Genomic DNA, 11,902 nt, shown 5'->3' on the forward strand with positions numbered 1-11,902 from the left:
GTCTTTGCTTTTTAGTTTACCACAATCATCCTTTCTGTACACACCTTTTGGGAGAAGCCCACTTGATTAGAATTTATTAGAATGCTCTATGTGCTTCACTTATATCTTTTGAGCTAGATAGTTTTTGCTCTAGTGCTTCACTTATATTTTTTAGAGCACGGCGGTGGCTTAATTTTGAAGAAATTGTTGATCGCTCATGCTTCACTTATATCTTTTGATCTAGATAGTTTTTGCTCTAGTGCTTCACTTATATTTTTTAGAGCACGGCGGTGGCTTAATTTTGAAGAAATTGTTGATCTCTCATGCTTCACTTATATTATTTTGAGAGCCTTTTAGAACAGCATCGTATTTTCTATGGTTATAAATTTGGTCCTAGAATGAAGAGCATCCAACTTGGGTATAATAAAAACTATCATAGAAAGTGCATTAAACACTAGGATCAATTTGATGCTTGATAATTGTTTTGAGATATAAAGGTAGTAATGTTAAGAGTCATGCTAGTGGGTAATTATGAAATTGAGAAATACTTGTGTTGAAGTTAGCAAGTCCCGTAGCATGCACGTATGGTAAAAGTTGTGTGACAAATTTATTGCATGAGGTACTCTTTTGATTGTCTTCCTTATGAGTGGCAGTCGGGGACGAGCAATGGTCTTTTTCTACCAATCTATCCCTCAAGGAGCATGCGTAGTAGTACTTTGCTTTGAGGGCTAAGTAGACTTTTGCAATAAGTATATGAGTTCTTTATGACTAATGTGAGTCCATGGATATAGGCACACTCACCCTTCCACTTTGCTAGCCTCTATTATGCCGCGCAAATTTCGCCGGTATCATGCACCCATTATTTACCTTCCTCAAAACAGCCACCGTACCTACCTATTATGGCATTTCCATAGCCATTCCGAGATATATTGCCGTGCAACTTTCCACCATTCCGTTATTATGACACGCTCCATCATTGTCATATTGCTCTTTGCATGATCATGTAGTTGACATCGTATTTGTGGCAAGGACACCCTCATAATTTTCATACATGTCACTCTTGATTCATTGCATATCCTGGTACACCGACGGAGGCATTCATAAAGAGTCATATATTGTTCTAAGTATTGAGTTGTAATTCTCGAGTTGTAAATTAATAAAAGTGTGATGATCTTCACTATTAGAGCTTGTCCCAAGTGAGGAAAGGATGATGAAGACTATGATTCCCCCACAAGTCGGGATGAGACTTCGGACTTTATAAAAATAAAAGAGGCCAAAGAAGCCCATAAAAAAGAGGCCAAAGAAGCCCACCAAATAAAAAATGAAATGAGAGAAAAAGAGAGAAGGGACAATTGCTACCATCTCTTTTCCACACTTGTGCTTCAAAATAGCACCATGATCTTCATGATAGAGAGTCTCTTATGTTGTCACTTTCATATACTAGTGGGAATTTTTCAATATAGAACTTGGCTTGTATATTCCAATGATGGGCTTCCCCAAAATGCCCTAGGTCTTTGTGAGCAAGTAAGTTGGATGCACACCCACTTAGTTTCTTTTGTTGAGCTTTCATACATTTATAGCTCTAGTGCATCCGTTCCATGGCAATCCCTACTCACTCACATTGATATCTATTAATGGGCATCTCCATAGCCCGTTGATACGCCTAGTTGATATGAGACTATCTTCTCCCTTTTTGTCCTCACAACCACCACCATATACCACCATAGTGCTATGTACATGGCTTACGCTCATGTATTGCGTAAGAGTTGAAAAAAAGCTGAAGCGCGTTAAAAAGTATGAACCAATTGCTTGGCTCGTCATTGGGGTTGTGCATGATGGGAGTATTTTGTGTAATGAAAATGAAGCATGGCCTAATTATATGATTTTGTAGGGATAAGCTTTCTTTGGCTAAGCTATTTTGATAGGACATGATTATTTGTTAGTATGCTTTGAGTATTATTATTTTTATGTTTTATAAGCTTTTATCTTGAGTCATTTGGATCTGAACAATCATGCCACAATAAAGAAAATTACATTGAGAATTATGCTAGGTAGCATTCCACATCAAAAATTCTGTTTTTATCATTTACCTACCCGAGGACGAGCAGGAACTAAGCTTGGGGATGCTTGATACGTCTCCAACGTATCTATAATTTTTTATTGTTCCATGCTATTATATTACCTGTTTTGGATGTTTATGGGATTTACTTTACACTTTTATAACATTTTTGGGACTAAGCTACTAACCGGAGGCCCAGCCCGTATTGCTGTTTTTTTGCCTATTTCAGTATTTCGAAGAAAAGGAATATCAAATGGAGTCCAAACGGAATGAAACCTTCGGGAGCGATCTTTTTGGAGCAAACGCAATCCAGAGGACTTGGAGTGCAAGTCAAGAAGCAATCGAGGAGGCCACGAGGGTGGAGGGCGCGCCCCCCTGCTAGGCGCGCCCCCTGTCTCGTGGGCCCCTCGGGCATCCAGTGACATACTTCTCCCTCTTATATATACATACGTACCTCGAAAACATCAGAGGCGACCACGAAAAACTATTTGCACCACCGTAACCTTCTGTATCTGCGAGATCCCATCTTGGAGCCTTCGTCGGCGCTCTGCCGGAGGGGGAATCGACCATGGAGGGCTTCTACATCAACACCATAGCCTCTTTGATGAGTTGTGAGTAGTTTACCACAGACCTTCGGGTCCATAGTTATTAGCTAGATGGCTTCTTCTCTCTCTTTGGATCTCAATACCATGTTCTCCTTGATCTTCTTGGAGATCTATTCGATGTAACTCTTTTTGCGGTGTGTTTGTCGAGATTCGATGAATTGTGGGTTTATGATCAAGTTTATCTATGAGAAATATTTGAATCTCCTCTGAATTCTTTTATGTGTGATTAAGTTATCTTTGCAAGTCTCTTCGAATTATCAGTTTGGTTTGGCCTACTAGATTGATCTTTCTTGCAATGGGAGAAGTGCTTAGCTTTGGGTTCAATCTTGCGGTGTCCTTTCCCAGTGACAGCAGGGGCAGCAAGGCCCGTATTGTATTGTTGCCATCGAGGATAAAAAGATGGGGTTTATATCATATTGCATGAGTTTATCCCTCTACATCATGTCATCTTTCTTAATGCATTACTCCGTTCTTTATGAACTTAATACTCTAGATGTATGCTGGATAGCGGTCGACGTGTGGAGTAATAGTAGCAGATGTAGGCAGGAGTCGGTCTACTTGTCACGGACGTGATGCCTATATACATGATCATGCCTAGATAATCTCATAATTATTCTCTTTTCTATCAATTGCTCGACAGTAATTTATTCACCCACCGTAATATTTATGCTATCTTGAGAGAAGCCACTAGTGAAACCTATGGCCCCCGGGTCCATCTCTTATCATATAAGTTTGCTATTTACTTTTATTTGCATCTTTACTTTTCCGATCTATATCATAAAAATACCAAAAATATATTTATCTTATCACATTTATTTCTATCAGATCTCACTTCCGCAAGTGGTCGTGAAGGGATTGACAACCCCTTTATTGTGTTGGTTGTGAGTTCTTGTTTATTTGTGTAGGTGTGTGGTACTTGTGAGGAGTCTCCTACTGGATTGATACCTTGGTTCTCAAAAACTGAGGGAAATACTTACGCTACTATTGCTGCATCACCCTTTCCTCTTCAAGGAAAACCAACGCAAGCTCAAGACATAGCAACTCTCTCTCCTGCCCAAGAACGACGCCAGAGGACCTCGCCGGATCTCCATCTCCGGCCGCTCTCCTTGCTTTTCGACCGGTGGGATCGATCCCCACCTCGCCCTCTTGCCATGGAACCCGGTATCTCCCTTAGTCTTTCTCTCTTTGCCTCATTGTTTTGCTTCTAGGTTTTGGGAGATGCATGTGTAGTTCTTGAGATTTTTGGCTAAATCGTTGCAAGAGGAGAGTGTAGGAGAGTGCTTGTGCTGTAGAGATGCTATTTGGTGTATTGCAACTCTGTAATTCTGATCAAACGATCTTTTTTCCGGATGTTCCTAGATCCGCTCTTGCCAGATTCAAACCCGTGCGGTACTACCGCTCCTCTCGAGCGGTACTACCGCCCGCTCTGGTGACATCCGCCCAGTGCGGTACTACCGCTCCATTGGAGTGGTACTATCGCCCGGCACGCGGAAGTAAAACATTACTTCCACTCTAGGCGCGGTACTACCGTGCCATCCCGGTGCAGTACTACCGCGTCTAGAGCAGTTGTAACTTTTTAGGTCCGCCTCATGGTGTGGTACTACCATTGACATATGAACTACCTTGTTGTGACTACCCAATCTCATTTCTACATGTTTCGTTTGTTTTGGCCTTGGTCTTTGCAATGACCCTTCTCGTTCTTCCCGTGTGTTTGTGTTGTGTGTCATAGGTGGTGGCTCCAATATCTGTCGCTCGAATCCCAGCCGCGACACGAGCTCCAAGCGGCTTCGCAATCAAGAAGCACATGAGGGCTCCAATGCCCACAATGCAACATCAAGCACACTGCCAACAAACTCAAGGAGCCATCTATCGGCATGGATGAGATGCCTCTAGCCGAGTTCATCACTCGAAGGAGGATCAACCCTTATGTGAAGCCTCGTGAGAATGTCAGAGGGAATGATTTGTTCTGGACCAAGCAGCAAAATCTCATCTACCTCGATGTGATCAAGTCCAAGCAGAACATCTATGTTCCAGTTCAACGGATTGATATGAATCATCTGAAGAAGGACCGGGCATACTTTGGTGAGTCATTGGATTTGGTGGAGCAGTTTCGCATTGAAGAGTTTATCACGTTCCACATGGACTTTGACCCGGAGATCGTGGCTCAGTTCTTTGCTTCCGTCCACTTCCACATGGATGAGGAGCGGACTATGAGTTGGATGACCAATGGGAAGAGGATGTCTGCTAAGTGGAAGGAATTCATGGAGATGATGCACATTCGTGATGAGGGGCTCAGTGTGGCCGTTGGTGTCCGCCCTCATGGCAACCCAGAGTCCGCCAACAAGAACAAGCTTCAACCATTCCTTGTGGAGAAGAAGTTAGCCAATGGCAAGAAGTTTTGGGTGCTCAACCCTTTCCTTGACGTCATGCACCGGATCTTCCGCAACACTCTCTTTTCGCGCATTGGTGACAAGGACAAGGTGCATGCTTATCTCATGGATATGATGCTTCTTTGTGAGGAGGCGCGTCGTCAAGTTCCCCAACCACTTGACGTCTCTCATATCATGTGGGTTGAGCTCCGGTTTGCGGTATTCAATCGCAAAGTTCACATCTATGGACCATACCTGCACCTCTTGATCTCAAAGACTTGGGAGAAGCTCTTTCCGGGTGAAGAGTTTCTTGCTCCAAACTGGGTTCGCCATGAGCCTATCAAGCTTCATCAGAAGAACAAGTGGGCCAATACCACTGCCCGGGGTGAGTCTGAGGCTGCTAGGATGAATGTTGATGAGGACGAGTTTGAGGAGGAGGAGGCTGAGGACAGTTCTGCGGGGTACGCTCCTCCCTCTACTGAGCCCTCTTGGGCTAAGAGGCTAAAGGCAAAGATGAAGGCTCTGTTCTACATGCAGGCCAAGGGGCAGTACAAGACCCATGTTGCTTAGAAGGAGAGTCGCCAGCGCGACAAGAGGATCTTGAGGACGTTCGGCGAGCATGTGTCGAGCGGCTCAGAGAAGAATATCACTCCTGAGGCTGACTATATGGCGAAGCAGGGCTATCAGTGGACCGAGTCAGAGGAGGAGTCCATCCCCGCTGCCGAGACCGATGAGGAGATTGTTGGGTGATCACTACAGAGGGAGCTACCACCTGTGTTGTAGGTGTCCTCTCTGCCTTTTTGGTGTCTCGATGCCAAAGGGGGAGAGAGTGTAGGATTTGCGAGTCGTGTCTCTTTGTTTTCATTTCGTTGGACCTTCGTTCGTTGCTTTGGTTTGTTGGTTTGCGGTTGTGTTCATGTGAGACCCGGAGACTATCATATGGTGTGAGACATATGCACTCAAGCTTATATTTTTGTCTATTATGCTTAGTAGATTGTGAGCTTATGCTATCTTGTGCCCTTTGCTTTATGCTCATATACTTTACCTTCCCTCTATGCTTAGTGTCATTTATATTGTTGCAAGGATTGCCCTATCTATAAAATATAGGGGGAGTGTTGATCCTAGTATGTGTGTCGTGCAGTCCAAAGCATATCTATAGAGTTCACACATCTAGGGGGAGCCTGTCTATATTTTATAGATGTTGGGTTTGCTTATGTTCGTTTTTATATCCTTATGTGCAAATCTTATATTGTCAGCAATCCACCAAAAGGGGGAGATTGTAAGGGCACATTTCTCCCTATGTGGTTTTGGTGATTGATGATAATGCATTTGCGGACTAATCGTGTGCATTAAGCATTCCAGATATCTCATTTCTAGGCACAAGATGATTCGGTGCCCCTCGGAGCCTAGTGAAGACGACGTTTCTCTAGGTTTCTTTTTGGTGGATTTGAGTCGTAGGAAAGCTCTACTATTAAGAAGGGGTCCGCTTCGGAAAGGTTAGGGTGGAATTAACACGTACACGTCTGTTCCTTTGCACCATCTTTCCTTTGCTTCTTTGGAGCACCGTTCGTTTATCCATGTGTTTACAAAATGAAGGCCTCCAAGTGCTATAGTTCTGTGGCGTGCAGTAGTACTGCTCAAGGGAGAAGCAGTACCCCAGTGGCCCACGGTAGTACCAGCCAGGGAAGCAGTAGTACCGCACTATGCGGTAGTACCGCTCCTCAGGAGCGGTAGTACCGTGGCCTCTAGCCCAGAACACTGACGTGCGCGGAAGTAATTTTTTACGTTCGCGCCCTACGCGATAGTACTGCTCCCAACGTGCGGTAGTACCGTGCCGGATTTTTTGAAGGAAATATGCCCTAGAGGCAATAATAAAGTTATTATTTGTTTCCTTAATTCATGATAAATGTTTATTATTCATGCTAGAATTGTATTAACCGGAAACTTAGTACATGTGTGAATACATAGAAAAAACATATAGTCCCTAGTATGCCTCTACTAGACTAGCTCGTTAATAAAAGATGGTTATGTTTCCTAACCATAGAAATGTGTTGTCATTTGATGAACGGGATCACATCATTAGGAGAATGATGTAATGGACATGATCCATCCGTTAGCGATCCATTTATGGACTGCTGCAAGCCTCTTGGAGTTGGAATAAACGCTTTGATAGTGTGATCAAAGCATATGGTTTTATAGAGACTTTTGGAGAAGCCTGTATTTACAAGAAAGTGAGTGGGAGCTATGTAGCATTTCTAATCTTATATGTAGATGACATATTGTTGATTGGAAATGATATAGAATTTCTGGATATCATAAAGGGATACCTGAATAAGAGTTTTTCTATGAAAAACCTTGGAGAAGCTGCTTACATATTGGGCATCAAGATCTATAGAGATAGATCAAGACACTTAACTGGACTTCCACAAAGCACATACCTTGATAAAGTTTTGAAGAAGTTCAAAATGGATCAGTCAAAGAAAGGGTTCTTGCATGTGTTACAAGGTGTGCAGTTGAGTCAGACTCAAAGCCCGACCACCGTAGAAGATAGAGAGAAAACGAAAGTCATTCCCTATGCTTCAACCATAGGTTCTATCATGTATGCAATGTTATGTACCAGACCTGATGTATGTCTTGCTATAAGCATAGCAGAGAGGTACCAAAGTAATCCCGGAGTGGAGCACTGGACAGCGGTCAAGAACATCCTGAAATACCTGGAAAGGACTAAGGATATGTTTCTCGTTTATGGAGGTGAAAAAGAGCTCGTCGTAAACGGTTACGTCGATGCAAGCTTTGACACTGATCCGGATGACTCTAAGTCACAAATCGGATACATATTTTTATTGAATGTAGGAGCTGTCAGTTGGTGTAGTTCCAAGCAGAGCGTCGTGGCAGGATCTACGTGTCAAGCGGAGTACATTGCTGCTTCGGAAGCAGCGAATGAAGGAGTTCATATCCGACCTAGTGCATCGGGTCTAATGAAAATCTTTTGTGACAATACTGGTGCAATTGCCTTGGCAAAGGAATCCAGATTTCACAAGAGAACCAAGCACATCAAGAGATGCTTCAATTCCATCCGACATCAAGTGTCGGAAGGGGACATAGAGATTTGCAAGATACACATGGATCTGAATGTTGCAGACCCGTTGACTAAGTCTCTCTCATGAGCAAAACATGATCAGCACCAAAGCTCCTTGGGTGTTAGAATCATTACTATGTAATCTAAATTATTGACTCTAGTGCAAGTGGGAGACTAAAGGAAATATGCCCTAGAGGAAATAATAAAGTTATTACTTATTTCCTTAATTCATGATAAATGTTTATTATTCATGCTAGAATTGTATTAACCGGAAACTTAGTACATGTGTGAATACATAGACAAAACATATAGTCTCTAGTATGCCTCTACTAGACTAGCTCGTTAATCAAAGATGTTTCTGTTTCCTAACCATAGACATGTGTTGTCATTTGATGAACGGGATCACATCATTAGGAGAATGATGTTATGGACATGACCCATCCGTTAGTTTAGCATTTTGATCGTGTTAGTTTCATTGCTACTGCTTTCTTCATAACTTATACAAGTTCCTCGGACTATGAGATTATGCAACTCCTGAATACCGGAGGAACACTTTGTGTGATACCAAACGTCACAATGTAAAAGGGTGATTATAAAGGTGCTCTACAGGTGTCTCCAAAGGTGTTCGTTGGGTTGGCATAGAACGAGATTAGGATTTGTCACTCCGTGTTTTGGAGAGGCATCTCTGGGCCCTCTCGGTAATACTCATCACTATAAGCCTTGCAAGCATTGTGACTAATGAGTTAGTTGCGAGATGAAGTATTACGGAACGAGTAAAGCGACTTGTCTATAACGAGATTGAACTAGGTATTGAGATACCGACGATCGAATCTCGGGCAAGTAACATACCGATGACAAAGGGAACAAAATATTATGCGGTTTGACCGATAAAGATCTTCGTAAAATATGTAGGAACCAATATGAGCATCCAAGTTACGCTATTGGTTACATAAAGATTGATATATTGGATGACTATATTCGACACCGGAAGTGTTCCGAATAAGTTTCGGATGAAACCGGAGTACCGGACCCCCGGGAAGCTATTGGGCCTCATGGGCGTTAGTGGAGAAGAGAGAAGGCAACCAAGAGGTGGCGCGCGACCCCCTTGCCCCAGTTCGAATTGGAAAAGGGGAAGGGGCGGCGCCCCCCCTCTCCTTCCTTCTCTTCACCTCCTCCTTCCCCCTCTTCTCCTTCTTGGACTGGGAAAGGTGGGAAACCTACTCCTACTAGGAGTAGGAGTCCTCCCCCTTGGCGCACCCCTTGTTGGCCGTCGGCCTCCTCCTCCCCTCCTTTATATACGGGGGAAGGGGGCACCCAAAAGACACACAAGTTGATAATTGTTTTAGCCATGTGCGGTGCCCCCCTCCATAGTTACACACCTCGGTCATATCATCGTAGTGCTTAGGCGAAGCCCTGTGCCGTTAACTTCATCATCACCGTCACCACACCGTCGTGCTGACGAAACTCTCCCTCGGCCTCAACTGGATCAACAGTACGAGGGACGTCCCCGAGCTGAACGTGTGCTGAACGCGGATGCGCCATACGTTCGGTGCTTGGATCGGTTGGATCACGAAGACGTTCGACTACATCAATAGCGTTAACTAAACGCTTCCGCTTTCGGTCTACGATGGTACATGGACACACTCTCCCCTCTCGTTGCTATGCATCACATAGATAGATCTTGCATGATCGTAGGATTATTTTTTTGAAATTGCCGCGTTCCCCAACATTTTTGCACAGACTGAAACTCAGCGAAAGTAGCCATGGATGTAATTTTATTAGTCCGTGCCTTCCCAGCCTAGTCGAACCCTGCCTTGCGGTAGTACCACAAGGACGCGCGGTAGTACCGCTCCGACGGTTCTACCGCTCGTTGCTTTAATGCAACAGGGCCTCGTCTGGTCTCTGCCACGGGAGCGGTAGTACCGCAAGGCCTTGCGGTAGTACGGCAAGTGTCTACGGTAGTACCGCAGGTCGCGGGCTGATGAAGTGGGTAACGGTTGGATCTTTTCCCCCACTATATAAAGGTGGTCTTCTTCTCCAAGTTGTCTACCTCTTCCCTCCCCAAGCTCCATTGTTGCTCAAAGCTCCATTTTCACCCGATCTCTCTCCCTAGCCAATCAAACTTGTTGATTTTCTAGGGATTGGTTGAGAAGGCCCCGATCTATACTTCCACTAAGAGAAATTTGATTCCCCCACTAATCCCTTGCGGATCTTGTTACTCTTGGGTGTTTGAGCATCCTGGATGGTTGATGTCACCTCGGAGCCATATTCCATCGTGGTGAAGCTTCGTGTGTCGTTGGGAGCCTCCAATTAGTTGTGGAGATAGCCCCAACCTTGTTTGTAAAGGTTCGGTCGCCGCCTTCAAGGGCACCAATAGTGGAATCATGGCATCTCGCATTGGGTGAGGGCGTGAGGAGAATACGGTGACCCTAGTGGCTTCTTGGGGAGCATTGTGCCTCCACACCGCTCCAACAGAGACGTACTTCCTCTCAAAGGGAAGGAACTTCGGTAACACATCCTCGTCTCCACCGACTCCACTCTTGGTTATCTCTCACCTTTACTTGTGCAAGCTTATATTGTGTTGTATCCTTTGCTTGCTTGTGTGCTTGTTGTTTTTGCATCATATAGGTTGTTCACCTTATTGCACAGCTAGACAACCTACTTTGATGCTAAGTTTAATTTGGTCAAGAAAAGCTAAAAATTGTTAGTTGCCTATTCACCCCCGCTCTAGTCAACTATATCGATCCTTTCAGCTGTCTTCCTCTTCCCCGTGATTATTTCCTCCGTTCTCTTTCATTCCTCTGCTTGTTGATGCTGCAAAGCCGTCGGCGTATATAAATTGATGGCCAATGCTGGGATTGGTTGCAAAGAATCGAGGTGGGACTATTTATTTTGATAACAAACCGTGTTTCGTAGCACAAGCTTACCAGCTCAGTTGGCCACAACCTTCGAGATGGAGGGCCTCTTGCGTGACTCAGTGGCACATAAGAAAAGGCCCAATAGTGGAACAACGTGGCTCAATATAGGTGAGGCACGTGCATTGCGAAAGACCGAGCGAGGCAGAAACTCTACGAGCGTGGGTTGAAATTAGTACCACCTCGTGTATATGTTTTAAAGCATAAATTCACGAGAAGAAGCGTATTGTGACGGTGAACCCATAGAGTCAAACTGTGCTTTATTATTAGGGAAAAACTAGTACAAATTATTTGAAAAATACGAAAAAAGAAAGAAAAAAAATCCTGATTTCAAAAGCTCATGGTTTTTGAGAAAAAGAGTTCAAAATTTTAAAAAGTTCATATATTTTGAAAACATGTTCACATTTTTTTAAAGTTCATCAATTTTTAAAAAAATCATAAAATTGAAAAAAGTTCAGCGAATTTGGGAAAATGTTAATCAAATTTTAAAGAGAGTTCATCAACTTTTTTAAAAAGTTCTCGGTTTTGAAAAAAGTTCATCAATTTAAAATAAGTTCATCGATTTTGAAAAAAGTTCAAAAACTTATAAAAAAGTTCACCGGTTTTGAAAAAAGTTCATTGAATTTGAAAAGTCCGTGAATTTTAAAAACAAGTCATGAGATTCGATTTTCTTTTCGAGTACATGAATTTAAGATAACTTCACAATTTTTATTAAAAAGGAAAAGAAAATAAAAAAAGAAAGAGAAAAGAAAAAAAACAGAAGAAAACCGGCAAAAGGCAACAGGGAAAAAAGAACCCTGTTTTCTCCCTTTTTCGCATAGATTTTAGGCGTTAGTTCGACTTCTTCCCCCGTTCCATGGCGATTCTGGCGGCCATGTGCGCTCTCATTCGAGATT

Source organism: Triticum dicoccoides, chromosome 7B (assembly GCF_002162155.2).
Source record: "Triticum dicoccoides isolate Atlit2015 ecotype Zavitan chromosome 7B, WEW_v2.0, whole genome shotgun sequence".
In the NCBI taxonomy this organism is placed as follows: Eukaryota; Viridiplantae; Streptophyta; class Magnoliopsida; order Poales; family Poaceae; genus Triticum; species Triticum dicoccoides.